General features: G+C 47.5%; 1 protein-coding gene across 2 annotated transcripts in view; it reads left to right on the top strand.

Moving 5' to 3' along the window:
• Positions 1-738: 738 nt before the first annotated feature.
• The window catches only part of klhl8 (kelch-like family member 8), a 28,821-nt gene continuing 23,559 nt past the window's right edge, over positions 739-6,000 (top strand). The window contains exons 1-2 of one of the 2 annotated variants that reach the window (XM_042340242.1): positions 745-804; positions 2,720-2,779. The gene's annotated coding sequence lies outside the window, so the exon portion shown is untranslated. Of the gene's footprint in view, positions 805-2,719; positions 2,780-6,000 lie in introns of both variants that reach the window. The other variant, XM_007896932.2, reaches the window with a different exon arrangement.

The following is a 6,000-nucleotide window of genomic DNA, read 5'->3' as shown; positions in this document are numbered from 1 at the left end:
AGTGTTGGGTAGTGCAGGGCAGTACAGTGCAGTGTAGTGCAATGTAGTACAGGGCAGTACAGTGCAGTGTAGTGCAGGGTAGGGTAGTACAGTGTAGTGCAGTGCAGTGTAGTGCAGGGTAGGGTAGTACAGTGTAGTGCAGTGCAGTGTAGTGCAGGGCAGTACAGTGCAGTGTAGGGTAGAGCAGGGCAGTGCAGTGCAGGGTAGTGCAGGGCAGTGCAGTGCAGGGCAGTACAGTGCAGTGTAGTGTAGTGCAGGGCAGTACAGTGCAGTGTAGTGTAGGGCAGTGCAGTGTAGTGCAGAGCAGTACAGTGTAGTGCAGGGCAGTACAGTGTAGTGCAGGGCAGTACAGTGCAGTGTAGTGTAGGGCAGTGCAGTGTAGTGTAGGGCAGTACAGTGCAGTGTAGTGCAGGGCAGTGCAGTGTAGTGTAGGGCAGTGCAGTGTAGTGCAGGGCAGTACAGTGTAGGGCAGTGTAGTGCAGGGCAGTACAGTGTAGGGCGGTGTAGTGCAGTGTAGTGCAGTGTAGTGCAGGGCAGTGTAGTGCAGGGTAGGGTAGGGCAGTACAGTGCAGCACAGTGCGGGACAGGATCCTCGGGAGGTGGGGCAGGAGCTGAAGCGATGCCCGGCGGAGGCTCTGACAACCCGGAAGTGCTCTGTGAGTGACTGTGTGTGTGTGTGTGGGGGGGGGGGGCGGGTCTGTGCTGCCCGTCACTCAGTCACTCAGTGAGAGAGACAGAGAGGGAGAGAGAGAGCCACACACTCAGTCTGCACTGCCATGGCTTACACACACTGGTCAGCAGAGGGTAAGTCACTCACTCACTCACTCACTCACTCAGCATTGCTTTGCCAGGACTTCACTCCAAAACACCAGTTAAAGTTACTTGTCTTTTTTTTTGAAAAAAAAAGAGATTAAAGAAAAACAGAGAGAGAGAGAGAGGAGAGAGGGAGAGGAGAGGGAGAGAGGGAGAGGGAGAGGAGAGAGAGAGGGGAGAGGAGAGAGAGAGAGGGTGAGGGAGGGGAGAGGAGAGAGAAGAGAGGGAGAGGAGAGAGGAGAGAGAAGAGAGAGGGAGAGGAGAGAGAGGAGAGGAGAGAGAGAGAGAGAGAGAGGGAGAGGAGAGGGAGAGAGAGAGAGAGAGGGAGAGGAGAGAGAAGAGAGAGGAGAGAGAAGAGAGAGGGAGAGGAGAGAGAGAGAGAGGGAGAGGAGAGAGAAGAGAGAGGGAGAGGAGAGGAGAGAGAGAGAGGGGAGAGGAGAGGGAGAGAGAGAGGAGAGAGAAGAGAGAGGGAGAGGAGAGGGAGAGAGAGGGAGAGGAGGGAGAGGGAGAGAGGAGAGGGAGAGGAGGGAGAGAGGGAGAGAGGGAGAGGGAGAGAGAGAGGAGAGGGAGAGAGAGAGAGGAGAGAGAGAGAGGGAGAGGAGAGAGAGAGAGGGAGAGGAGAGGGAGAGAGAGAGAGAAAAAAAAGCAAAGCAGGACTTGTTGTGAATGTCATGCTTTTTGCTCTGGTCCTTCCCTCTCCTCCTGCGGTCAGTCCTAAATGGTCGTTCATACTTACTGGTTACAACGTTTTACACTCTGGGTCACAGCTCTGCAATACTTAGAGCTGCATTTCCCAAAAGAGTGAGCTCCGCGGAGAGACGTTGTACCGGATTTCAGTTTCCAGGTGGATTGTTTGTCTTTGTTTTCTTTTTGAGAAAAAAAAGAGGAAGAAAGAAGGTAGAAGTGAATGTGTGTACGGTCTGTTTTCGGTGTCAAACCTGCTGTGTTTTGTGATGGTTGTAACTGTTTTCTTTCCCTCCATCCGCTGATGGCTTTAACGGGAGTTTGAGGGTCTGTTGGGTCTGAAGGTCTGATATTCCCTTTTTCCGATGACTTTGAGAATTGTTGGGATTGTGTTCTTTGCGGCTTTGTTTGTGCCTCGCACCAACCGGGCAAGGCAATGTCAGGCACATGTCGCAGGAAATTGTGCCAATCCGGATCATGGCAAGTGTGATGTTATGAAATCTGGAACGTTATAAAGCGAAGCCTTCTGATCATTTTTGTTTTGAACGATGATAGTTTCTCTGCCCCCCACCACCGCCACGACCCCACACGCGTTTATAGGGAGCAATAACCTCAATGGGTAAAATATTGAATTTGTTTCATTTAAGGCTTCCCTACCTTCCACCCCAATGCCCCCCCCCCCCCCCCCCCCCCCCCACGCCGCCTCCCATCCCCATTACTACTTTCTCTCCCAGTCCCTGAAATTTACGTTCCAACAACAGCACATTACGTTTGTACAGCGCCGTTCACGTCAGGAGGACATCCCAATAGGCCATTTGCTGACCGTTCTTGTTAAAGATCCTGTAAAGAATGAGAGGTTTGGGATTTGGGCATAATAATAATCATAATAATCCTTGCATTTGATATAGTGCCTTATCACGTCTTTGAGATGTGTCAAAACGCTTCACGGAATATACTGTAAAGTGAAGCGTCTGCATATGTTGTGGGTGAAACATGGCAGACAATTGCGCACAGCAGTTTCCCACAAACAGTCAAGGATTGAAGTGACCAATTTTTTTTAAGGAATTATTACCCCCGGAAAAGCGATCCGCCAATCGACTAGCAACCAGGTTCCTACATACTGCTAGGAAAACAGGCGTGTGGAGTAAGGAAGCTTGCCCAACATTTCGCCCTGCCAGGATTGGCAATTTATAACTAGATTTTCTTTTCTTGGAAAAAATAGATGGATGTCAGTTTGCTTCTACTCGTGACACAATACAATTGCTAAGCCTGGTGTATCAAGGTCAGTGTGCCTCTTGGCAAAAATAATTAGAGACCTGTTTGGCTATTTTCAGCCCTCTGCTGTTTCTCTGCTCATCTACCTTTAGACTAGCTAAGTAGGTAGTAAAACTGTTTCCCTTATGACCAAATTCCCCCCTTCCCAATTTCCATCAGAATGATCACCCCCCCACTTCAATTCATACATTTTCTTCCCCCATACAGACTGGTTTTATTTTGTATCTGGTTTGTTCTTTCCCTGTGTTCTTACTACTATACTGTATTTTCCTGTGTGTGACAATGCTGTGTACGGTTACATAGTTACTTATCTACTGAAATGTCACTTGTTTGTTTGTTATGGAAAATGTGAAAACACTCTCTGGAAAGCCTTGAATAGCATTTTCCAAGCAATCTTTTTTCAACAAAATTGTGTCCTTTCAACAGACTTTGCTGACATTATTAATAGTCATTCAAGCAATATTTTCCATGTTTATAACTGAGCAGGTCCGATGATGTCATCATGCCATTGATCTATATTTTCTAAGAAGTTTATCCCTGGGGAATGTTCCTGGCTGAGAGACTTGACTTTGAAACTTTTTAAAAACCTTCTTATTTTCTAGTTGACCTAAAACTTTGTCACTGACAAAAACACTTGTGTCCGTACGCATTTCAGTTACGCTCAAATTATTTCCCCAAATAGCATGAGGAAATGAAACTATGTTTTTTTCAAATAGTAAATCTGAAATGCAGTATGCTTTGCACTTGAGCATTATGAAAGCAACAAGTTATTTAAAACAATTAAAACAACGATTCTAGCCAGAATACATTCCATCTTCCTCTAATTCATTTCAATTTCTGTCATGATTTGTGTTCCATACTCTAATGACTCCTGACTCGTACATTTCTGTACAATAATGCTGATGAGCATCTTTCATATTTTGTGACTACTTGATCTCTGTTCAGTTCTCCCAGACTTAATACCAGGGCTTAAAAGGTTAAATTATGAGGACAGGTTGTATAAACCTGGTCTGTATTCCCTTGAGTTTAGCAGGTTGAGGGGTGATCTGATTGAGCTGATAAAGAGATTTGGTGGGGTATCTGCAAAGAAACTATTTCCTCTATAATAATAATAATAATCCTTGTACTTGACACAGAGCTTTATCATGTCTTCGAGACGTCTCAAAGCACCCTACTGGTGGGGGTATAGTCCAGTGGGGTGCTTTGAGTGCTTAAAATTAGAGCCAGGCCACTTAGGAATGAAATGAAGAAGCACTTTTTCACACAAAAGGTAGATCATCTGGAACTCTGCACCAACGTGGCTCTGTCCTCGGTCGCCTCCTGTTTGGCCTCTACATGCTCCCTCTTGGTGACATCATCCACAGACATGAGGTCAACTTCCACATGTATGCGGATGACACCCAACTCTATCTCTCTGCCCTCCACCCTCAACTCCAGGACAACTGAATGTCAGCAAGACCGAGGCCCTCCCGATTGGTTCGCGCCAGTGTCTCCGCACCTCAGGCACTGGCAGCATCAGCATCCGCAGTTGCACACTCCACCTCACCAAGCCGGACAGGAACCTGGGCGTCTTGTTTGACCCTCAACTGTCCTTTTACCCCCATATCCATGCCATGACCCTCTATGCCTTGCCCCACCTCCACAACACTGACCGACTCTGCCATTGCCTCACAGTTCAAAATCCTGGTTCTCACCTTCAAAGCCCTTCATGGTCTTGCTTCTGCCTACCTCTGCGTCTTCTAACCCCCTACCAACCTGCCTGCTCCCTCCGCTCAGCGGGCTCCGGTTTGCTTCACCATTGGTGGGTGAACTTTCTGCCACTCTGTCCTACCCTCTGGAACTCCATCCCGCGGTCCCGCCTTGCCCTCTCCCTTGCCTCCCTCAAGATCTGTCTCAAAACCCTCCTCTTCGACCATGCCTTTGGTCACCTTCTTTCCCCCTCTGCTTTCCACCCTCCCCGATCCCGACCCCCAGCTCGGATTCGAGTGTCCTGGCCTTGGGACGTCCTCCCGACGTGAAAGGTGCTATTCAAATATAATTTTGTTATTGTTGGAAATCTGGAATTCTCACCCTCAAAAGGCTATGGATGCTAGGTTAATTTAAATTCAAAGACTGAATTGGATAGGTATTTGTTAGGTCAGGGTATCAAGGGATATGGGGTACAGACGAGTAATTGGAGTTGAGGTATAGATCAGCCATGATTTAAAAGAATGGCGGAACAGGCTCGAGGGGTTGAATGACCTCCTCCTGTTCCTATGCTCTGGCAACTTGTTAAAAAAAAATCATAGCAATTTCAACATTCAGAGGAGTCCATTCGGCCATCAAGCCTGTGCTGCGCTAGAGCCCAACCAGAGGTATCCACTCCAATCCTATTTCTGTGATCTTTCCCCAAACACTCTTGTAACTGACACGGGACTGGTTTGGTCACAACGGATTTAGGTTCTTTCCCAAGGTATAGGAAAATAGCATTGATGGGCAGGCCTTTCCAGCTCCCCTGCCTCTGGCCTGGGACAGGTGGCCCAGCTTTGGTCAGGCACCACTATCCTGCGCGAGTGAAGTCAGACAGCTTTGTGCTGTGAGCCTGCGCCCACAAATTATTCAGTGAAGGCCAAACTGTTTTTACAGATTTATAGTCGCAAGACATTCCTCTCATCATTTGAGGTATTCAGAGCCCAGGATTGCTGCATATTGGATCCCCTATTTGGTCTATTTACCCAAAGGACAATTAGCTGATCTCATTGGGGTCCCAACGAAGGCTTGAGTGCTCTGGAGGGAAGGAAATCAACCAGAGTTTCTGCTCAATAATCTACTAACTCCTATTGGATGTAAGTGTGTGTGTGTGACAACAGTGTTCATTTAGGTGTGGCCAGACAGTTGTTGGGATGCCAAGTGATATACAGGCAGCAGCCGATACAGTTGACTTGGTGTTGTGGCTACCGGGAACGCGGTCTGCCTTTTCTGCTTTATATGCAAATTCAGCTGCTGTTTTGCACAGAGCCAACTCTTTTCCTTCCCTTGAGCAGCAATAAAGAGACCAGTGTGAAACACGTTCATAGATATTTTAAGCAAACAGAGTGAACTGAGTGTAAGAAACACCATCTGGATCGGAGTTACTCAGTTCTTTTTCTCCTGCTTGGATCAGTCTTACTTCAGCTGAATTTGGCCTAGGTCCATTTCTCTGAAATCAGCCAAATCTTTTGAACGTGACTCCCATTTGAGGAATCATTT

The sequence above is a fragment of the Callorhinchus milii genome, unplaced genomic scaffold (assembly GCF_018977255.1).
Source record: "Callorhinchus milii isolate IMCB2004 unplaced genomic scaffold, IMCB_Cmil_1.0 Scaffold1, whole genome shotgun sequence".
Lineage (NCBI taxonomy): Eukaryota > Metazoa > Chordata > Chondrichthyes > Chimaeriformes > Callorhinchidae > Callorhinchus > Callorhinchus milii.
Note: the sequence above shows the minus strand (reverse complement) of the source record. Positions and strands in the feature narration are given on the sequence as shown.